Source organism: Apostichopus japonicus, chromosome 17 (assembly GCF_037975245.1).
Source record: "Apostichopus japonicus isolate 1M-3 chromosome 17, ASM3797524v1, whole genome shotgun sequence".
Classification (NCBI taxonomy): Eukaryota; Metazoa; Echinodermata; class Holothuroidea; order Aspidochirotida; family Stichopodidae; genus Apostichopus; species Apostichopus japonicus.
Window position 1 is genome coordinate 19,408,806 of NC_092577.1, and position 24,418 is coordinate 19,433,223.

At 43.6% G+C, this 24,418-nt stretch overlaps 1 protein-coding gene and 1 long non-coding RNA gene across 2 annotated transcripts in view; both read right to left on the bottom strand.

Annotated features, from left to right (window-relative positions):
• LOC139984726 (uncharacterized) overlaps positions 1-24,418 on the bottom strand; it is a 226,439-nt gene that overhangs the window by 70,922 nt on the left and 131,099 nt on the right. The window lies entirely within an intron of this gene.
• On the bottom strand, positions 19,699-23,484 carry LOC139985081 (uncharacterized). Its single transcript, XR_011799282.1, has 3 exons — positions 22,921-23,484; positions 21,783-21,984; positions 19,699-21,191 (listed from the first exon to the last, which is right to left on the bottom strand). It is a non-coding gene; the product is annotated as an uncharacterized lncRNA (long non-coding RNA).

Genomic DNA, 24,418 nt, shown 5'->3' on the forward strand with positions numbered 1-24,418 from the left:
TATATATCTACATATGTATATATATATATCTACATATGTATATATATATATATATCTACATATGTATATATATATATCTACATATATTTATATCAGCTCCAATTTGTGTGTACTGATGCCAAACAGTCAATTGTTAATGCAAAAAGTAGCAAACTTGTTCAAACGTTACTAAAAGTCCAAATTTACGCTTAGAAGGGGGAACCCCCTAAATTGTGATCCTAGCACTAACACTGCATGGTCATGAAACTCGTCAAATGACAAAATTCAGTAAAGATACTTTTAGCAAGATGAACCACTCATGAAAACGAAAGTATTGACAAATTTGACAAAATGCCAAAGTCCAAAAAAATGACGTAATTAGCGAGATGCACAAATTTTGACGAAATGCATCACGTCAAAACGTCTATTTTCACGTTACCTTTGTCATTTAGACGACTGGTTGCAATCTCGACAAAACGTTTAGGGTTAAAAAAAGAGTTAGGGTAAGAGTTTGGAGCATGGTCTTTCATAAACCGGAGTCAAAATTAGGGAAAGCATTTAGATTTTTTTTAAACCGTCACGTACATGATTGGATTCAACAATTTAATTGGTCATTGCCCTTTACCACTCTGTGATTTGGGAAAAAATCTCGCGGATTTGATAGAGCTTGGTAGCACTGGTCCCTTGTACCCTGAATTCAGCTGGGATGTCACGTCAAGGTCACGTGGTGTGCATGTATAATGTTATTAGTTAAAAAAGTATGATCCATGGGATGCGGGTCAGAGTTTGAGATAATCATACAATGATACAATAATATGTTATTATTTACCCTACAGGTAATCGGAGTTGCAAACTATACGTAACTATGCCAGCGCCACTAGAATACACAGCTGCAGATTTAGGAGCAATTGGCCGCGGGTTGAGAATGCCTTTAATCGAACATAACTTCATGCAAGGGTTCCAGTGGCAGGAAATTGTTGCACTACTGGGGTTGTCTCATAACATTAGTATCAGTCATTCGGCACTTAAAGCGGTTACTGCGACAGTTGAACTTAAGAAGACTCCGGCAAGAGTCTTCCGTTGAGGACATAGCCCAAGTTATTCTTCGTGAATTAGAAGGCAGTGGTCGTAATATCGGCTATAGACTTATGTGGCATCGATTGAATTATATTTATGGGTTGAAAGTTACACAAGATACTACCAGAAGCATGCTTAACATCATCGACCCAGATGGCGTATCGAGACGATCTGCTCATCGATTGCAACGTCGTGTGTATATGTGTCCTGGACCAAACCATACAATTCACATTGATGGCTATGATAAGTTAAAGCCTTTCGGCATCGCAATACACGGAGCCGTTGACGGGTTCTCGAGACGATTACTGTGGCTTAAAGCTGGTCATAGCAATAACAACCCAAGATTAGTTGCAAATTATTACAGATTTCATTCGTCGTTCCCAGGGTGTCCCCAAAATCGTTCGTGCAGGTCCAGGAAGTGAGAACACCATAGTTCATAGATTGCAAGTCGCACTGCGGTGGCACCATGAAGACGGAAGGGCAAAAGAAAATAGTTTCCTATATGGTCGCTCAACTGCTAATCAACGAACTGAATGCATGTGGTCTCAACTGAGAAGAATGCAACCCGATACAAGTGGAATGTTTACGGTTTTGTTTTGTCACACTCATTCAAAAGGATCTGGACAGCATTGTTATTCAATGGAATCAGCACTGTAACAGACAGCAAAGACAACATGCGTGTCCTTCTGGTAAGCCTGATCTGATGTACTTACATCCCTGAAGCTTTCGAAGCTACAGACCACAAGATGAGCCTCGATAAATCTGACGAAGACTTGACACAATTCCAACGAGAGTACTGTGAAACATTGCCACGGTACGGTTGCCATGATTTCTTTGCGAAAGCACTAACGGAATTAGTTGGTGACTTGGACCAGTTTTAAATGTCTGAAAATGTGACAGAAGCAATTGGACTATATGTGGCTCTTAATGAAATTTTCGAAGAGTTTGAAGTCTAGCAAAGATATAGCTCTAACAGAAATCGTACGTCGGATCCGGTATCTTGACATATTGAACATATTCATTTTTATAAGATTTTATCTTACACGTTTTTCGTTCTCTCTCTATGTTTACCCGTCCGTCCATCCATCCGACCAACCCATGTGTAATAGATAATAACATTTAGAGTCAACTCGTACCCCTACTAAATTTAATCATGGCAATGGATTATACCAATTAATTACCATTAGTGTGAAATATAATTGGGACTGATTATATTTGTTATAAATTATTAATATCATAATTCATATAATCGGTATAATGAATGACTCTTAAATTCATTTTCGGGAATGTTCCATGAAAGGTAGGTATCCAAATTCCCTGAATAGTGAATGCACTACATAACACAGGCTATGGTATTATTATGTGGAGGGGACGTTATCGCACACCAACACATAGATGAAATATATTTAAAACAAATACTGGACTCGAATGGGCTCGGCCAAGTCCGAGTCCAGGGTGCCTGAGTCCAAGGTGCCTGAGTCCAAGTCCGAGATGCCCAAATCCGAGTTCAGGGTGCCAAAATCCAAGTCCGATTCCAGGGTGCCCAAATCCAGTCCAGGAAAAATGGACTCGAGCCTCAAACACATGCAAACAGGGCATATTCTCCAGCCAATAATTTGAAGAATATTGCATTATGGGAAATATTTCGAGCCAAATATTAGTACGGCCAATTAGTTAGGGTAACGCCTAACGTTAGGCGCTCGTGTAATGGGCGGTCATGCCGTACGTACACAGAGCGCCTCTGAGTTTGATATTTCTCAAGCTAACAGCCGATGTCCGTAACATTGTGACATTGCAAACAGCTAGGGAACACACAGCTAGGGAAATTACCTTCCGTCGGGGGGGAAATAGGGGCTTTACCGTATACAATGTGTACAAGAACATTTTTTGTCGGGGAATTTTGTCGGGGAACTCGGGCCCCCTCGTCGGGAAAATCCTGACAAGCCACACCTCACAGGGTATCCAATAACCACTTGGGTGGAGAGCAGCAGTGGATGTGAAGTGCATGTCTTCAAGTGCCCAAGACAACGGGAAAAATTTCCGGCTCTTTTGCGAGGATTGGAACTTTGGAATTCGAGTTAATATGCGTACGAGATTCGGGCAGAATAGCTTCCCCAATTCGGGCGCAACTACTTTACTGGCATTTTGACGGTAGTCAGTGTATTCAATGAAAGTTATACTTTAATGTTTGCCCGAATCTGGTTTGCCCAACTGTGCTGCCCGAATCTGGTATAAAGATTGCCCCTAAATTTTTGCACGTCAAGAGCATGAAAACCATTATTCTATTTGTTAGACAAATTTTAGGCCGACTAAAGTTTCCGGAGACAAAAACAAAAAGCGCGCTCCGCCCTAGTATTTTGCGTACGTATATATGCTAAACAACGGCGTAAAATTTATAAAGTAGGTTATGAAAACCTTTCACCGACTGCGAAAAATTTTGGCTGACTAATAAGTGTATGTGCATTTTCAACATTAGCCTTCGATTTATTCATTATATAAAATATTCCCAATTTAACCCCATTTTCTCTTCTTTTTTTTTTGGGGGGGGGGGGGGTTACTGGAATAATCAGCCATATATACCTCGCCGTGTGATGCGTGTTGTTTCATTCATAATATGCAGTGCAACTTCTTACAAGTTAGTTGAAGTACATGGATAGGAAATTTCCATATAGGCTACTTAAAATTACCGGATTACAGTAATAACCATTAAAATTATACTCGATATCATTCCAGATTTTCTAAGGTGCAGAGAATGTTTTGTCTAAATTTTCAACCACAATGTCAAGCTACGTATAAGCTCTGGAGAGTGCTATTTCCGGCAATCTAGGGGTGTCATTTTTTCCAACCATGGAAGATTGGCGATTCTCCACATGTACACCCCTTCCCCTTAGGCCCCCCCCCCCAGGACGGCCATCGAAATTTCGGACAGCAATCAAATATTCGGGCAAGAAAAGTTTCTCCAAATTCAAATGGTCCCGTACGCTTATGCAGGAGCTCCACCAACTAAGCCATCCGTCCTCCTTAAAAGCTATTTAGGGTTCACCATCATATTTCATTTGTATTGTTTTTGTCTTGCCGGATTTATCAGAAAGAGACTTTGGGATAACTTTGGCGTGTGTGTGTGCATAAACTTGTAACATGCATGCTTAGCCCTGTACCTAAAGAGCTATAATGATGGAACTTGGTAGGGTAATTAATTTTGATCAATAAGCTTCTGACATGCTTTTATATCTCCTTAACCGTGGAAGCTATTATGACGAAACTTGGTAGGATGTACTAGAGGCATGAGTTCTCGAACTGATTATACTTCCAGTGCAGTGTTCGATTTTTCCGGTATCGCATCGCAAAATGCGATCCAAAACGACAAACTTGCGAGACGTTTCCAAATCAGCATCGCACATTGTGCCAAATTGTGCGATACAAATTCCTAGTCAGATTTGGGAGCAAACACTCAAACCTTAACTTACGAACTGTCGATCACAATGTAGAAGTTATAATTTATTGAGTTTATACTCAATGTACAACTTATTCACTTGACCGTATAGCGAAAAAAAAGCTGAAAAAATAATATCCTACCATAGTTTAAGTGTAAAGCAAATAGCCTAACCACCTCGGCGGTTACGGATCTCACGTAACTAAAAGGTTCCCTGGCAACGCGCCAAAAAAATGTTAACAAACAGGTGTTACACAGGGGATGAGCTCACAGTTGTTGGGAAGGTACCTGGGCAAATTCGCAGCACATGTACCGTGGTACAGTAGTTGGGTATAGGGTTAAACATTGCAGTTGTAAAAATGTACGCATAGTGCACGCTATTCATTGTTAGGCAGTCTAGAAACGGGGCTTTGCTGAACGTTGTTTGTTTCATAATATCGGAAGTTTTGTAAGTTGCACTTTTTAAAGATTGAAACTTGTCATTTAAAAATTTTCATCAGTTTCGTGACAATTGAAATAAAAAAAGTTGTCAGTATTTTGCATCCTCAACTGCGAATTTTTTCATCGCCAGACATCGCAAAAAAATGACAATTTTCGGGGGCTTTCGCCCCCAGGATCCCCACGAGGGGTTCTACCCCATGACCCCACCATAGCCCTAAGACGGGCCCCTGGACACCACGCCTTTATGCTCGCACGTTACGCGTGCTAGGCAGGCGAACAACGGCGGGAAATCGGCAGTGTGTTCGCGGGAAATTGAACAGGGTTTTCCAACACTGCTGAACTGTGCAGTTACTGTATGCATCATGTTCAAGGTTTTCACGAAGGCCTTTGAGGAAATGAATGGTTAGTACAGTGTATATATGCTGCACTAATGCTGTGTGTAGGCCAATCATTGCAAGTATAAATAAGTACAGGTAGCTCTGCTGTTAAAAAGAAAAGTTCAATATCGGTTTGCTGTTATCGGCAATTAGGCAAAATTTTACCGATACCGATATGCTGCCGATATTGCAAATATCGGCCGATACCGATATTGAAAATGGTTATCGTAGCAACACTAGTATAAATAATAATAATAAACAAACATTTTCTAGTTAATACATTGATCGCCAACATTTGGTCCGTTTGTGGTAATTTAAAAACTACTATTCAATATTGGGGAACTGCTATGCAACAAAAATATTGTATAGCAATTGTCGAAATTTGTTGCTATGCAATTTTTTGGCCATAAGTCGAACACTGTTCCAGTGTCATATATGCTAATTAAGTAAATTTAGTAATTTAGATGAAATAAGCTTGTAATATGAATACCTCCAGCCCGCGATCTCCTGAACCGACGTAGGAGCTATTATGATGAAACTTGGTAGCGTGCACGAGGGGCATGGGTTCTCAAACTGATTTCATTGTCCTATAAGGTAATTAATGTGGATTAATGATGAATGTGGATTAATTAGGTTTGTGAACACGATATGTCCAGAACCATTGAAGCTATATTGACCATTGAAGCTATATTGACCATTGAAGCTATATTGACCAAATCTGGTAAGAAGTAGGATATACATGGATACTTGAACTAATTAGATTTTTGGCACCACACATGCTAATTAATTATGCTAATTAGGATAAGATTAATGATACTACTAATAATTACATTATCTAAAAATCTGTAAGTTTTGATATTCATACTTAGGGGGATATAGTCGAGACTTATTGCCCAAATTTATGCAGGTCATTTGGGGTCAAAGTATCAGTTCATTGTTCGATTTACATGTAATGTGGTACATTTAGTAAACATTTGTTGGCAACAATTTTGAAAGTCATTTGAAGGTCTTCAGAACAATTCCAGATTGATGTTTTATATACAAAAAAATCTCCCAATTTACCATGCGTATATCATAGCATGTTGACAATCACAGTGAAAACCTCCGTCTCATAAACAGGTGAGCGAGACTGGAGGTTCGAGAACAACCTTGTTTGTTATTGCAATTGCTATCATGTTGTTAACATTATTGTTATAGCACCAGTTAATATTTTTGATAGCACCAATATTTTATATATTTTAATACAGCATCTGGTAACACCAATATGTGTGATATCATCTGGGCAGAATGGTCGATTTTTTTTACCTTCATGAACTATCCTTCAGAGAACATCCACATTGAACTTTCTGTTGGGGGTGGGGAGGGGAGGGGATGTTTGATTCTTTGTATTAAAGGTTTTGTTAACTTTTGAAACAAAAAAATTGATTTCTAAATAAATATAAAAAGAAAATTTTGTTATAAACTGCCTTGATGACATCACACCTGCTTTGAGAGATGACAATAATCTGAATTTTGACATTTTACTGGGCAAAATGAAAAAAAAATCAAAATGGAAAATTCAGCACATTTTGACGAGACTCGACAACTTGTCAAATTTCATAAAATTGGCATTTTGCTGAGTTCTATCCTTTTGACGAGTTTTGTACCAAGCATTACCATGTTAAACTTATATATAAATTATTCATAAAATAAAAAGAGAATGTTTAAGTCTTTAAATAAAATGCCAAGGCAGTACCAAAAGCCCATAAAAAAACAAGTGTTTTAATCAAGCTTCCAGTAAGATGTGGGAAGATAAGGTGTAATCACCAAAGCTCCGTGTACCATGCACAACTCCATTTAATGCCACAGCCTGCATTGCAAGAAGCATATAATACACGTGTTCAACTTGTAACAACAAGAAAGTATGTCGAAAAAAATGTATGAAATGTGCAACTAAAAGTGTTAAAGATAATCACAACACGATCCATAAATGGACCGAATAGAACTAAGCTGCTAGTTCAAATTTCAACTACTTTGGAAAGTACAACTAAGGTCACAGTTGCACGGACCTGTTTAAGACAGGCATCATTGTGACTGCAAGTAACTTTCAAAAAGTGCAGAATCCATACCACAGATGATATAATATATAAGAGGGATATAAAAAGCATTTAAAATTCTCGAACAACAACAAGAAACTTGACAACTCAACAATTCAACAACAAACAAGACAACTGAACGGTATTTTAAATTTCAGCATCAATTAATAATAAGGTAGATCATAGGCTTCCTGATTCCTTGCCTTTGGAACAATTAGAGAGCACCAATGTTCTGCTATCTGCTATCTTGTTCAGGTGAACTCAAAAGCAAAGTAGGTGTTTCAAGAATGACTTAAAAATGATAGATGATCCTCTATGCACCCCAAATTCCTGAACATCGAATAAGTCAGTGATGAATGATCACTATACTATGACCAACTATCATGAATGCTAAAATACTGTTGCTGAAAAAAGGCATAAGTGTTTCAAGAATTAACCCAAATTGATCTGTAAGTGACCTTCAAGCTCCAATTTCTGAACATGGCATTAAAGTTATTACAATGATTAGAAATCATATGGCCATCCAAAATATAATACCTGATTTTATACCAGATGTGAAGAAAGATGAGGTCCCATAAAACTAATGTTTAAAAATGCCACACTCCACATTCGAGATGGCTCACTGATAAATCACTCTTGCATGAATGTATTACTGAAAGAGATGACCAATCCTGTCAACTGTCCCTTTACAGTAAGGGCATCCTTCCTTTTCTAAAAACACCGCACATGGCATACATGCTGTATGCCCACAGGGCATGAAAAAACGGTCTTTTGGCCGATCAGCACAGATCTCGCAAATCCCATTGGAAGCCTTAAATGACACCTGCTGCTACGACGAGATGGGGGAACCCTCTCTTAAAAGGTCGGCTTCAAGTGACGACTCGGACGACGTCGTCTAGGGCGCGCTTGAAGCTTACGGAATCGTCGTCGGCGTAGTTTTGCCCCATTGCCCTCTCATGGCCCATACTTTTTCAGTTGCCATTTTCAACGTGAATGGCATGAGGGATCATCGCAAGCGCAGTCGCATTTTCCAGTATTGTAAATCAATGGAGGTCGACTGCGTTTCCTGCAAGAGACACATTTTGGAAGAAGATGTCCCTCTATGGGCTTATGAGTGGGGTGGTGAGCTGCATGCTTCGTTTGGTTCGTCTGCATCCTGTGGCACTGTCATCCTTCTGTCACCTCGTCAGGCGGGTTGTGCCACTAGGGTGGAGACGGATCACGAGGGCCGATTGGCTTGCATTTTATTCAAGTATCCACAGGGTAACATCTCCCTTTGCAATGTGTATGGACCCAATCGGCCTTCTGCTAGACGATATTTTTTTTAACACGCTACCTTCCTTTGTTCCTGGTAGTGCACCATGTGTCATGGTCGGAGACTTTAACTGTGTCCCAGAGTCGGGTCTTGACAGACGCTGGGATCACAGAGCTGGGCAGATTTACTTCGGCACACCTTTTGGCCGATGTATGGAGGCATATGCACCCGTGCAGTACGGGGTATACGTGGGTGAGGCCTAACGGAGAAGATGCCTCCGTGTATGCGCCCGTGAGTTTGAAATTTTCGGGTTGCGAGACGCTCAGCTGTCCGCTCTCTGACCATGACACTGTAGTAGCACGTTGTTTTGCCTTCCATTTTCCCGATCGGGCGGGGCCTATGGAAGCTTAACTGTCGGATTCTTGGCGAGGTGTCGAGACCAGGTACAAAGGATGGCAAACATTGAAGCCGGCCTTTGCCTGTACTGCTCCGCATGCCACTCCGCTAATACCATCTCCGCCGTTTTGTCCTGCTCCGCCTCAGTGGGCAGGCTGGCAGTCTCGGCAACTTCCTCCAGGGACGAGGTGGAACACGAAGGGGAGTTGAGGCCCGGACGGGGACCGCTTCAACCACGCACGTAGCCACTCTCGCGGCGTATGAGCGGTCTGGACATAAACGAGCGAGATGGCCCGTTTTCCCACACGAATTACATACGATATCCCCTTTACAGTCGGCCAGGGTATGCCCAGCCTGTAAACAGCGGCTACACCGTTTGTTCGAGCACAACCTGGCCCCATGCCCTTCTAGCCCACACCTCCAACAAGTGCGAGGCTGGCCCGGGTATGCAATGTGGGCCCTGTGCACATTAGCCCACAAGGTAGAGGGGATATCGGACTTGAGTTGTACTCGTCTGGTCCCGGTCTTTACACCCTTACATTGAAGGAATTCCGGCTCCTCGTAGCAGGTTACTTTCCCAAAACGCCCCGGTGTCCGCACAACAATCTGTTCAGACATGTCCAGAGGGAGATGAAGGACTGTCACCCACACCGAACTGTCATACTGTGTGACCTTCAGTCCCTCGACTCCCTCCAACACATGGAATCCTCGGACGAGGGCAGCCTCCGAGGTAAAGCGTACATCAAAACAATTCATACCCGGAGAGGTTTACGCTGAAGCGCGCCAACCTCTCCAGGGACCTTTAAACCGACAGAACGCAAAAGCAAAACAAAGTTGTCCGGGGACGACCTTAACCTCCCCCGAAAAACTGAACAATACCATTTTGCCGTCACGGCGAGCCGCCATGATAGCTAGGGGTGTGGCAAAGCCACGCACCTATACAAAAACCAAAACGAAACAAACCCAAAACACACAAACTACACTGAACAAACTGCAAACTAATGAAAGGCCAACGTAGAAACACAAAAAAAGGTGTGGTGAACGAAAAGTCGAGAGCAGCCGAAAAACACGTCCGCACTCCACGAAAGCAAACTACGCAGACTGCGAACACAGTCTAAGAACCCAAGCAAACTACGAACCTAATCGTTGTTTGGTGTTGGTTTGTTCTCAAATGTTTTCGCCACTGCGACTACGACTGAGCCTCTACTCCAAGACAGAACTTGGTCGATGCTTATACACGACTCATCTTGTAAAGAGTGATGAATGTGAGGTAAAACTGCAAAACCAGACAAATGTTATTGAAATAAGTCTGTACGTGCCCTAATGATGCACCAATATCATAATCTCAGCTTAATGGCAACTAGGTGCATTCAGGTATGGTTTTACAATAGACATGACTTACTTATCTTTAATATTAATGCTTAAATAGCATGTTTTACCTACATCAATTTATGAAGCTGCGGCCAACTTTAACAACTCCCATGACAGCAGGAGGTGCCTGATAGACATTTTCGTTGATGGTGGAGGAGTGCCCCATATGTTTGAAGAACAATGCTCTTTCTGATGCTGGAATCTCCATAGCTGCGTATAGAGTGCTTATTCTATGGCGATTCTTGGTAGCACTCAGTCTTGCCTTGTTGGTTACATCTGCATCACCGCAAACGCAATTCAATGCATGCCCAGCCAGTGACATGATTTGGGGATGACAGGATACAAGCAAAGACGTACTCATTAGCTTCCAATACCCCAGGTGATGATCTTACATCTGTTTTGGTGAGCACCTCCATACACTTTATGCAGTCCTCTGGGAAGAGAACAGGCACAAGGTGGTTGTTTCCCTTCCAGGTCTGATATGTGACCTTTAACTTCTTCAGCATGTGATTATCGAGAGGATCATAAATTTCGTCAGCTTTTTGTTGATCAATCCATGCATTACTGATTGCCTCTTTTCACTCTGAAAGTATGCATGGCTCACCACCACGCCTTGCATTAAACAAAGCCAGTCTTGAAAATAGCACATTATGTAACTTCCTGAAGTTATGAGAATCCCAGATGAGGAATTCGTCATGCTTCTGATTGTGGACAGCATGAATTTTCTCAACTTGTGGATATCCTCAACTTAAAGAGCTGCTGGCTTTCTGAGATTACTTTGCCTATTCTTGTTGATTTGGTATGTTGCATCTCCAAATACAAAGTTAGACAAATTTGTTGCTGTCCTGCTTCTTAATCTTCATGGGAAGCAATTCTTCTCATGTCAGACGTAACAGACTTTTGACTTATCTGCTTTGTTTCAACCCTTATCCCACAGTCTCTGCCCAATAGAAACGATTACAGGATCTTTGCGGCATATTTTGCCAACTTCATCACTTGTGAATCTTCAAAGTATCTCTTCGTGAAATTCAGAGGATTTTGACCAGGTGTTAGGTCAGGTTTAGTCATTGATAATGGCATGAATCTCCTTGACAAATGCTTTGGTGTCTGGTGACGAACTTGGAGCTATAAAAGCCCTGACATAAACCACACATCACTAGTGGGTTTTCAGCTTCTGTTCTTCTTTCTCTTTCATATTTAGGAGTATCCGCTTTCATCTGCAGTTGGTGCATGACGTGACCCGCCATGCGGGATACCAGATGTCACGGCCAAACGGCACTACCGAACTATCCCATTCGTATAAACGAAATTGAGGTCAAGCGAGCCAAAAAAGTACATAGGCCCACCGACCTGCAGAGACAAAACGCCCAACCACCCACTGGAACATTAAAAAAAACTACAAAGGGAAACACCCCTCCCCAGCACACCACCGTCCAAAAAAAAGCGGCCCCAGATAAACGCCGAAAATCGCCTTCAACCTCAAGGCGAATGTCAGACTTGAACGCCTCCAGGAAAACAACATGACATCTATTTCTCCACACAAGTTTTTTCACAACAGAAAAAACACATAATACGCTGCAACACAGCAACAGAACAAACTTTAGGGTGTACCCCATATAAAAGAAAACCCTGTCCTACCGACTAGGAACGGTATCCAGTTAAACGGTCGGTGCAGGTCTCCCTCTCCTGTGCCTAGATGCAAAATGGTGCAATCTTAATCGCTCTTATAGGGACTCAGGGAGGTCCACAACTTGAGTCAGGTATGGTTTGGCTCCAAGTCTAGTAAAAAATGAACAAAAAGTGTACTGTGCTACAGGGCAGATTAGAGTCCAAAAAATCTATGGACCTATGCATACTTCTCTGAGGATCTGATTTTCCTCAGTACAGGTACCATTTCTGGTGGGCAAGGGCGTCTCTGAAGTCCACATCCTGTGCCTTGTTCTTGCAGAATGTCTGAAGATTGCAGAGCTCGTCGAAGCATTTGGCATCTGTCTTCCCCAGACCGATCCTCTTCAGGTACATCACAGTGGCCTCCACGTTGTCCCATTCTGGCATCTCGGACAGTGACATCCATTTGAACGTTGACAGCTCTCCATCTTACATGTCCTGGGTCCAGGCCTCCAAGTACTGGATACAGGTCGTGTACAGGTCACTTGCTTCGTCCCGGAACATCATACACTCCTGTTCGAATCCAGCATCAGTTTTCTGGGCGAGGATCTCCTTCACTTTGACGAGCATGAAGGCCTGCTCCTTGACTGCACAAGCCTGGAGATGACCCAGAAGATGCGGCATAGCCAGTGCAAGGCGTTTGCACAAAGCCTTAGCCAGCAACTTGTGCACGTTAAAGAAGGTTATCGGACGCTTGTTATGAGGATCCAAGGTGTCCCCAGACTTGGGCAGCAAAGTAATCATGCCCAGACGTTGACTTTGGTTTAACAGTGCCTTTTTGGAAGGCGTCTTCAAAGACGGCTCTGATGCCGGTTCGAGTATTGCCCAGAAGGTTCGGTACAACTCCCTCGGAAGCCCGTCCGAACCCGGGGAATTTCCATTCTTCATCTTCGAAAGCGCCTTCCAAAGGCTGAACAGTGGTTATTCCGCCCCCCCCCCAAAAAAATTGCATTGACCTCGTGGGGAACAGTTTTTGAGATTCCCCTCAATAAATCGGCCTGTGCCGTCAAGTCGACATTGCCACGCGTACAAAAACTCCCATCAGTAACGCGCACAGATGGGACGTGTCTCTCCCCTGCCGATGAGCTAACGGACTGGTAAAACCTCAGTGAAGGGCGCTCCTCGGCTTCCACCGCTTCGACACGGGCCCTGACGCGGGCACCATGGTACTTTTCATCGAGATAAGTCTGCAAAGCGATGACAGCCGAGGGGTCTCTACTCCAACTCCGCGCACAGCTTCGAGAATTTTTCTCTTGGACGCCGTGCGCGGGTCACGCAATACTTAATTGCGCGGCGTTTGATGCGCAACTTGACATCATCCCACCATTGGGTTGTAGAGGCAAAGGCCGGCTTCAAGGTTTGCCATCCTCTGTACCTGGTTTCGAAACCTTGGCGGAACTCTTCCTCGCCAAGTATCTGACAGTTAAGCTTCCATAGGCCTTGCCCGATCGGAAAAATGGAAGGCAAAGCAAACCGTGCTACAACGGTGTCGTGGTCAGAGAGCGGACAGCTCAGTGTGACGCAACCAGAACATTTAAAACTAACGGGCACATACACTCGATCTATCTTCGAGGCATCTTCCCTGTTAGGCCTCACCCACGTGTTCCCCGTACTACACGGGTGCATATGCCTCCAGACATCGGCTTAAAGGTGTGCCGAAGTAAATAGCAGACACAGAAGACCCGAGTCTGGGACACAGATAAAGTCTCCGCAGCGTGTTAAAAGAATCTCGTCTAGCAGAAGGCCGATTGGGAGCATACACTGTGCAAAGGGAGATGTTACCCTGTGGATACTTGAATAAAATGCAAACCAATCGACCCTCGTGATCCGTCTCCACCCTAGTGGCACAACCCCCCAGGTGAAAATTCCACTTAATACCTGTTGAACTGGTATTTGGTGACAGGTAATGTGACCAAATTTGATTTCTAGTTTACTCTTTACTCCTTCAATTGGTTAATAGCGCCCTCGTTTTCGGTAAGTGAAACTTAGATTTACTTCAGCCATCTTGTTTGGACTGTTTTTCAGATGGTGTTTCGGCAGCTTGGGTATGCAATTTTAAGGTTTAGGTGGGTAAATAGTTTCCTTTGTTTATTTTATTGTCTATTGACAGCTTTCTTGGGATATGGGTTTTTCTGTGAGGTTGCTAGGTTTCTTTTTGGTACATGTGACTGCTCTTTCTTCATGGAGATACTTTATATATTAAATGTTTTTATTCTTAATTGTATTTTGTTTTTCCAGTTTACGGTTGTGAACTACAGTACGTCAGGTGCTTACGTTTCGGTTCTTACGTGGAGATGGGGAAATTGTTTCGGTGAGATGTTATTTCGTAATCGTTTGTTGCAGGAGTATACGTACTTTTATTGGGCTTGGGTTAATTTTAAGATTCTCGTTTAGTTTAGCTTCCCTGGGCAAGCAGTGGGGAAATTGGAGGTTTATCAAGTTTGTAGTTTAGACTTGGCTAGGGTTTATATCAAAGGTGATCTATTTGACAATGCATATTTTTCAGGGATGTTGTTATGTAGTTTATGTTATGTATATGCAGTTTCTTGGGAGTTTGGAAGTCCTATAGAGTTAAAGGGGTAGTGAGTTTGGAAGTCCTATATAGTTAAAGGGGTAGTGAGTTTGGAAGTCCTATAGAGTTAAAGGGGTAGTGAGTTTGGAAGTCCTCTAGAGTTTAAGGGGAAGTATATTGAGAAATTAGTAGCAATTTATTTTCTATGTCTTTTGCTTCATTTTTTACTCTCTTCAGTTAATCGCTACGCTGTCGAAATTGAGCGCATTAAACCAACAGATCTCCAAATTGCCCCCCGAGTTTTTTTTCTTAAGCTAAGGACCCAATAGGTAATAACAGGTATTAAATGGTATCAACTGTTTTCAACAGGCACAATAGCTTTTAACTGGTAATAACATACTGTATGAACAGGTTTCAACTGTTTTCAACAGGTCTTAACTGGTATTGAAAAGGTTTCAACAGGTTACAACATGTATTAAAGGTTTCAACTGGTTATGACAGGTTTTAACTGTTAACTACTAACTAGGATTTTCCACAGGTTCAATTGTTTTCAACAAGTTTATCTGGTGAAAACAGGTGGCGATGAGTTTCAACAGGTTTAAAATTACTCTTCACAGTGCTTTTTACGTGACCCGTCATACGGGATACAAAACGTCACGGCCAAACGGCACTACCAAACCCTCCCATTCTTACAAACGAACCTCAGGTCAAGCGAGCCAAAAAAAGTACATATGCTCACCGACCTGCAGAGACAAAACGCCCAACCCCCCACTGAAATATTAAAAAACTACAAAAGGACGACCAGCACGCAGCGAAACAAAACACCCTTCCCCAGCACACCACCGTCCAAAAAAGGCAGCCCTAGATAAACGGCGAAAATCGCCTTCGACCTGAAGGCGAATGTCAACTGGCAAATTTCCCCCTAAAAACAACATCACATCTATTCCTCCAAATAAGTTTTTTTACAACAGAACAAACATAAATAATACGCTGCGACACAGCAACGGAACAAACTGGAGGATCTAATCCATATAAAACAAAACCCTGTCCTACCGACCAAGAACGGTCTCCCGTTAAACGGTCGGTCCAGGACTGAAACCACTCCCACAAGTTCAAAACAAAGGGGCAATGCCAAAAAACATGGGCAGTACTCTCTAAGCTGTCACAGCCGGTCCTCGGGCACAGTCCATCACCCAATCGCCAGTGATACCTTTTCAGATTGGTCACCAAGGCACCGTGTGCAATTCTCCATGCAAGATCACGGAGCCTGCAACCATTCAGTCTTGAATGCACCGAACGCCATACTTCGACAGGATGACGTCCCTGTACAAAAATTGCATTCAAGGCCCTATCCCGCAAGGAACTGAGAACGAGGGCCGGCCGTGACAGGTCAACAGGGGGTAACTCAATAAGAGCGGAGCAAAAGACACGCACCACTCTGCTTGGTGTGCTACTATGCGGTTCTCTGTTGCTAAACAGCGCCGGAACCCATCGACGCAAGTGCAACCCGCCCCAAAAACGTACAAAATATGAAGAAGGCAACCCTGGGTCAGTTACCGCTAGAAACAATTGCTTAAATAACAAACAAGTTAACTTACTTCCCAGATGAACCACCCCTAGTCCCCCCTTCTCCATTTTTTGGTACAATATCGCCCTCTTGACCAGCTCTGTACCACCAGACAATATGAATGAAAAAATCGCCCTCTCCAACCGCACCAGGACGCGACGCGGAATTGGGTACACCGCGCCCGGGTACCACAAGATGGGCGAAACGAAACGATTAATAACGGTGACTTTCCCCAAGATCGAAAGCCAGCGGGTGCCAAAGGTTTCGAGTCTGCTCTCAAATACCTCAGCCCTCTCGCTCCAGGTGACATCACAAGGTGCATCGTAGCCGAACCATATACCATTAATGTTGATATTCTGATCCGACCACGACGCACCGAATGGTAAGTCTCTGTATCTCCAGCTACCAAGACGAAGGCCCTTTGTCTTTTCTGGATTCAACTTCGCCCCGGTAGCTCTCTCAAAAATAGATCAATCCTGCGAGAGTGCGCGAAAGAAGCCCAGACTCGAAACAACACATGTCACGTCATCTGCATATTGAGCGCATTTCACTTTGGCACCCCCTGGCACAACGAATGGAACAAGTCTGGAGTCCCTTTCCAAAAGACGAGAGAGGGACTCGCTAAACAAAACATAAAGTAATGGAGACAGAGGGCACCCCTGGCGCACCCCCCTCTCTACGTTAAAAACCTCCGAACAAAACCCATTTACGGTAACAGAACTGAAACTTTCCTGATACAAAACAGAAATCCATTTACGAAAAACCGGGTGCAACTGAAACGTCTCCAATACATTCATTAAAAAACCGCGATCCACCATGTCAAAGGCCTTCTGCTGGTCCAGAGACACCAATGCACATGGCAGATCACGCTCAATAACAAAGTCGGTCAAGTCGCGCATCAACCACAAGTTCTGCTGGATGCAATGACCCTTCACTGCACAAGTCTGGAGATCACCCACAAGATGCGGCATAGCCAGTGCAAGGCGGTTGCACAAAGCCTTAGCCAGCAACTTGTAGTCCACATTTAACAAGGTGATCGGACGCTTGTTACGGGGATCCAAGGGGTCCCCAGACTTGGGCAGCAAAGTAATCATGCCCAGACGTTGACTTTGGTTTAACAGTCCGTTTTGGAAGGCGTCCTCGAAGACGGCTCTGATGTCGGGTCCTATTATTGCCCAGAAGGTTCGGTAGAACTCCCTCGGAAGCCCGTCCGAACCCGGGGACTTGCCATTCTTCATCTTCGAAAGCGCCTTCCAAAGCTCAATTAACAGTGGTTATTTCGCCCCCCAAAATATCATTGACATCGTGGGGAACGGTTTTTGAGATTCCCCTCAATAAATCAGCCTGTGCCGACAAGTCGACATTGCCACGCGTAAACAAACTCGAATAGTACTCTTTATATACGCGGACAATGCCGTGAGGGTCACTGACCACGGTCCCATCAGTAGCGCGTACAGACGGGACGCGTCTGTCACCTGCCGATGAGCTAACGGACTGGTAAAACCTCAGTGAAGGGCGCTCCTCGGCTTCCACCGCTTCGACACGGGCCCTGACGCGGGCACCGTGGTACTTTTCATCGAGATAAGTCTGCAAAGCGATGACAGCCAAAGGGTCGCCAAACTTCACCTCCGCGCACAGCTTCGAGAATTTTTCTCTTCGACGCCGTGCGCGGGTCACGCAATACTGAATTGCGTAGCGTTTGATGCGCAACTTGACCTCATCCCACCATTGGGATGTAGAAGCAAAGGCCGGCTTCAATGTTTGCCATCCTTTGTACCTGGTCTCGAAACCCTGGCGGAACTCTGCCTCGCCAAGAATCCGACAGTTAAGCTTCCATAGGCCCCGCCCGATGGGGAAAATGGAAGGCAACAGTGTCATGGTCAGAGAGCGGACAGCTGAGCGTCTCGCAACCCGAAAATGTAAAACTTACGGGCGCATACACTCGATCTATCCTGGAGGCATCTTCTCCGTTAGGCCTCACCCACGTATACACCGTACTACACGGGTGCATATGCCTCCAGACATCGGCTAAAAGGTGTGCCGAAGTGAATCTGTCCAATTCTGTGATCCCAGCGTCGGGACTTGCAGACACAGAAGTTCCGAGTCTGTCAAGACCAGAGTCTGGGACACAGTTAAAGTCTCCGACCATGACACACGGCGCACTACCAGGAACAAAGGAAGGCAGCGTGTTAAAAAAATCTCGTCTAGCAGAAGGCCGATTGGGAGCATACACATTGCAAATGGCGATGTTACCCTGTGGATACTTGAATAGAATGCAAACCAATCGGCCCTCGTGATCCGTCTCCACCCTAGTGGCACAGCCCGCCTGACGAGCTGACAGAAGGATGACAGTGCCACAGGATGAAGACGAACCAAACGAAGCATGCAGCTCACCACCCCACTCATAAGCCCATAGAGGGACATCTTCTTCCAAAATATGTGTTTCTTGCAGGCAAACGCAGTCGACCTCCATTGATTTACAATATTGGAAAATGCGACTGCGCTTGCGATGATCCCTCATGCCATTCACGTTCAAAGTGGCAACTGAAAGTGTATGGCCATGAGAGGGCAGTGGGGCAACTACGAAGACGACGATTCCGTAAGCTTCAAGCGCGCCCTAGACGACATATCGTCGTCCGAGTCGTCACTTGAAGCCGACCTTTTAAGAGAGGGTTCCCCTATTTCGTCGTACCAGCTCGTCCCAGTGGCACGTTTCGGCTCGCCGATTCACCGGAGTCGCTGTCAGACAGAACCTCCGGAGAATCGATCACCACCGATTCTCCGTCAGACAAAGCCTCCGGATCTGGCGATACCGGCGGCGGACTGGGGACGGAACTGGACGAGTTGATGGGGGAAGCTGGTGGAGACTTTCTCGGTGCGGGCACGGGGTTGGGGTCTGCAACGACGGGGGAGGGTGAACCAGGTGCAGGGGAGGGTAAAATCCCACCAGATTCCCCCTCTTCTCGTGAAGTAGTAGGTGCGTCGGAACTTGACTTACCCCCACTCTTAGTCCTAGAGACATAAGAGGAGGGACAAGCTCGAAAGACATGTCCCTCCTTCCCACATAGTGAGCACACAACCTCGTTTGGGCAAGCGGTGCTATCATGCCCAAGACGAAGGCAGCGCCCACATTTCTTGTTTGGGCAGCCCTTGTCTTCGTGCCCGGTCTCCCCACACCTGAAGCAGGTACGGGGCTGACCGGGATACCGCACGTGGGCTTTATGCCCTGCTATAAACAGGAAGGAGGGAATGTCCTGTTTCAGGTCGATCCGAACCTGTCGGTGCCCGTTCAACACCCCAAGGGGCTTGTGCATAGGAGCACATTTTGGCAGCCTTGACAGCCCCGAACCGACCCAAAACCGTTACGACAAGTTCCTGCCGCACCTCTAGTCCTACGTATGGAGTAACTGTCATCCCCTCGACGTTACTCAGCAACGTGACACCTTTCTGACGGGCCACGTCACTGGTAAAACGTAAATCGTACGTATTACGAATTTACGACCCTGGAGAGCTTGCAAAGCATCAACCTCTCCAGGCACAACAACACCCTTGCTCTTCAAAATACTAAAAACTTGCACCGGTGGAACAGCTTGTTCACCGGTGAACGACAACTTAACTATCCGAGAATCACGGCGCGATGCCATGATACCGAAGGTGGCTAGGCCACAGGGGAGTAACACAAAACAAACAAAAGACAGGATAGTGAAACAACAAACGATATACGAACTGAGGAAAACACACAAACACAAGCTATCACACCCGCCTGGCGGGAAGTTTAGCACAGCACAGTACAATAACAGCTGTAACAGATAAAGAGCGAGAGCGAAAACACGTCCGCACTCCACGAAAGCCAACTTTCACAGTTGCACATGATGTAGGTCAAACACTTACCAAGCAAGTAAAGGCGAGGGACACTTTCAACAGATGGATTAAAAATCACTGTTAACAAAAATCTGAAAATATCATTTTACTCCAATAAAGTTAAGGCAAGTTAATGGATGAAACATGAATGGCAATATTATTAGTACCGCACAATAATTCAAAGTTAAGGGCAATGAAAAAGAAAACATAAATTTGAGTTTAAGAAGAAAGCAAACTTTTGAAGTAAACACTTTGATATTACGCATTCAAAAGAAATAGCTATATTATGATATACCAAGTAAACATGTTCATGAAAACAATGTTTTCATGTATTGCTGTGGCAAGTAAGAAAGGAACTTATATCTGTTAAAACAATATAAATGTTTGTTTTCTCAATAATTATAGGAAAATAAAAGTAACAGCTCAATAGAAAAAAGTTATTCAAAAGTTAGCATTACCAACTTTTGTAGTCTGCAATTCTGCATGCTAGGCAGACAGTAACCTTTTGGAGGGAATTAATCAGACTTCCAAAAAACCTATTTACCTACAAAACATGTATTTGTTAATGCATATTTATACTCGAACACATATGTGACGACAATATACTGTCTATTCTGGAGTTTGAATAAATATCTGAATACTGTTTAATGGCATTTATACATACTGATTACTAGAAATGTTAGTTCTTTAAAAGAAGCAAAATTGGAAAGATGACTTTGCCAAGTCCAAGTCAACATGAGTCTATAATAGTGTTGGTTAAACCACTTACAAGTCAAAACTGTCCAGAAGATCTCCATTGAAAACTTCAGTTGTAAGTGACAGCAACATACTTTCCATTTCCTGAATTTGAATAAAAAACTAAATACCATTTAATGGTAAACAATAACTGTTAAATACCAAATAATAATATGGGTTTAATCCCACTCTGAAAAAAGAACTGTCTGGAAACATTCCTCTGAAAAGTGAACTTGTAAGTGACAGCATTGCATATGCTGTCATTTTGAATGAAACTAAAGACTGCTTAATGGCAAGCAATAACCGTTGAAAACAAATAATATGATACTAATGTTTCAAGGCCTTTGTTTTACGATTGATGTCAGCTTCTCGCATATGTATTTGCTGAACCTTTCAGCTTCCTCAGTAAATTGCAGCATTCTTTCAAACGTTCCAAGAAGTGTGCTGCAAGAAACAAAGTGAATGAACACTTAAGAATTGATTTATCATGATTGACAGTAACAGTTTGATCCTTAGACTGAAAAAATCTCTTGTATTGCTAGATGAGTGCTTTCATGGTAAGTTAAGTTGAAACTTTCCAAGGGTTTAGAATGTCTCACGATATTTATCTCTGTTGGTATCCAACCTGAATGGACTGGCAATCACAGTGTAACCAAGAACATTCTTTTGTCTCAAATCCAAAGGGACAACCTTCCCACCTAATTGAAAGATGTACTTTCAAGTTGAACCAACAATGGATTCTTGAATTTTGACAATCACAAAGTTCTGAAACCCTCCAGGGGCAAAATATACACCATGATTTAAAGCAACTTTCTTTTTTGGAGTTATAGCATTGACAAGCATTGTGGAGTTACACCTCTAGTGACCATGAACTTATAACAACATAAAGGTAGTATGCTTACCAACAGCAATGAACATAATTGTACAAACTTGAAATTTCAAGTGAGGTTATGCATGCAATCTAATCAGTCATACTAAGTCATCAGCTTGTAATATAAATGGTTACTTGTTGGAAAGCTTTTCATAATGACTAACCTTTCATAGCATTAACCTTCGCGGGAGACAATGGCGGTTTTGCATCTCTGTCACTGTTGAATCTTGGGCAAGCTTTCCCAACGAGTTTCGTTTTAAAGTGTTGGTACCCCAAATCGACGTAAAGTCTTCACGAGTGTTTCTCTTAAATACATATGGCCTCCCACTTGTCTTCAGGAAGCCAAAAATCTTCACCATTATTGACCTGTGAACAGAAAATATAAAATATACACATGTAAGCATAGATACAGATATAGCACATGACATTATCATAAACATACATTTACATTTTATAACATAGTGGGAGGTTAACATTTAAATGTAGGTCCCTCAAATTATAAGCCAGGAATAGCAGCTTAACCAAATAATTATTACCTGTGACAGCTTAGAGAGTACTGCCCATGTTTTTTGGCATTGCCCCTTTGTTTTGAACTTGTGGGAGTGGTTTCAGTCCTGGACCGACCGTTTAACGGGAGACCGTTCCTGGTCGGTAGGACAGGGTTTTGTTTTGTATGGATTAGATCCTCCAGTTTGTTCTGTTGCTGTGTTGCAGCGTATTATTTATGTTTGTTCTGTTGTAAAAAAACTTATTTGGAGGAATAGATGTGATGTTGTTTTTAGGGGGAAATTTGCCAGTTGGCAGGCAGTCCTGGAGGCGGTGAAGTCTGACATTCGCCTTCAGGTTGAAGGCGATTTTCGCCGTCTATCTAGGGCTGCCTTTTTTGGACGGTGGTGTGCTGGGGAAGGGTGTTTTGTTTCGCTGCGTGCTGGTCGTCCTTTTGTAGTTTTTTAATATTTCAGTGGGGGGTGGGGCGTTTTGTCTCTGCAGGTCGGTGAGCGTATGTACTTTTTTTTTGGCTCGCTTGACCCGAGGTTCGTTTGTAAGAATGGGATGGTTTGGTAGTGCCGTTTGGCCGTGACGTTTTGTATCCCGTATGACGGGTCACGTAAAAAGCACAATAATTATTACCTTTGCACGGCAAAACACCAAGCTTAAAAATGTTAATAATCATCCCAAATCTACAATTTGGCCAAACTTATGAAGCTTGCACGTAAAAGATGTACCAGCCTATTTTTTTAAACAGGATATCAAAAGTACCTTTAATATCATTATACAATTGGGTACAATAGTTAAACTCACTCTTCCATCTTTTTTCTCTATGGCACTTGTTCCTTTGCTTTTTGGACTCTCGGATAAACTATTTTGTCCTACAAAGGATACAAATATATCATCTTAAAACATTGTCTTTAGGCTGTTCTCTTCTGTTGTTGCCTCCACACTGGTGTTGTACATCGCAGGAAACCACGCCCTTGACCTGGATATTCGGCTTTTCAATTCTTCCTGGAAATAGTAAACAGCAAAGCAGAAGTAATCATGATTTGAAGAAAATTAAATAATGTGGTTACCACAAAGTGATGTGAGATTTGCTTCCACAATAGTCTCAAAAAACAATCCCAAAGTTTGAAGCAGACTGTATAAAGCTGAACATTTGAACCATCGTGTCATCATCATTGCAACCACAATCAAATGCCCAGACTACAGACATAATAAAACATAGGCTACATCATTGTTTGTTTTTATGATGTAAAATGATAACATTTTAAACAAACACAAATGCACTAAGCCAACTTATTTGTGGGCCTAGTTGTTTTTAGTTGTTATTTTGCTTGCTCACTTAACAAGTCTCTTTAGACCTAGGCTAGAGAAGAAGATGAAGATGTCCCTCTATGGGCTTATGAGTGGGGTGGTGAGCTGCATGCTTCGTTTGGTTCGTCTTCATCCTGTGGCACTGTCATCCTTCTGTCAGCTCGTCAGGCGGGTTGTGCCACTAGGGTGGAGACGGATCACGAGGGCCGATTGGTTTGCATTCTATTCAAGTATCCACAGGGTAACATCGCCATTTGCAATGTGTATGCTCCCAATCGGCCTTCTGCTAGACGAGATTTTTTGAACACGCTGCCTTCCTTTGTTCCTGGTAGTGCGCCGTGTGTCATGGTCGGAGACTTTAACTGTGTCCCAGACTCGGGTCTTGACAGACTCGGAACTTCTGTGTCTGCAAGTCCCGACGCTGGGATCACAGAATTGGACAGATTCACTTCGGCACACCTTTTAGCCGATGTCTGGAGGCATATGCACCCGTGTAGTACGGTGTATACGTGGGTGAGGCCTAACGGAGAAGATGCCTCCAGGATAGATCGAGTGTATGCGCCCGTAAGTTTTACATTTTCGGGTTGCGAGACGCTCAGCTGTCCGCTCTCTGACCATGACACTGTAGTAGCACGTTTTGTTTTGCCTTCCATTTTCCCCATCGGGCGGGGCCTATGGAAGCTTAACTGTCGGATTCTTGGCGAGGCAGAGTTCCGCCAGGGTTTCGAGACCAGGTACAAAGGATGGCAAACATTGAAGCCGGCCTTTGTTTCTACATCCCAATGGTGGGATGAGGTCAAGTTGCGCATCAAACGCTACGCAATTCAGTATTGCGTGACCCGCGCACGGCGTCGAAGAGAAAAATTCTCGAAGCTGTGCGCGGAGGTGAAGTTTGGCGACCCTTCGGCAGTCATCGCTTTGCAGACTTATCTCGATGAAAAGTACCACGGTGCCCGCGTCAGGGCCCGTGTCGAAGCGGTGGAAGCCGAGG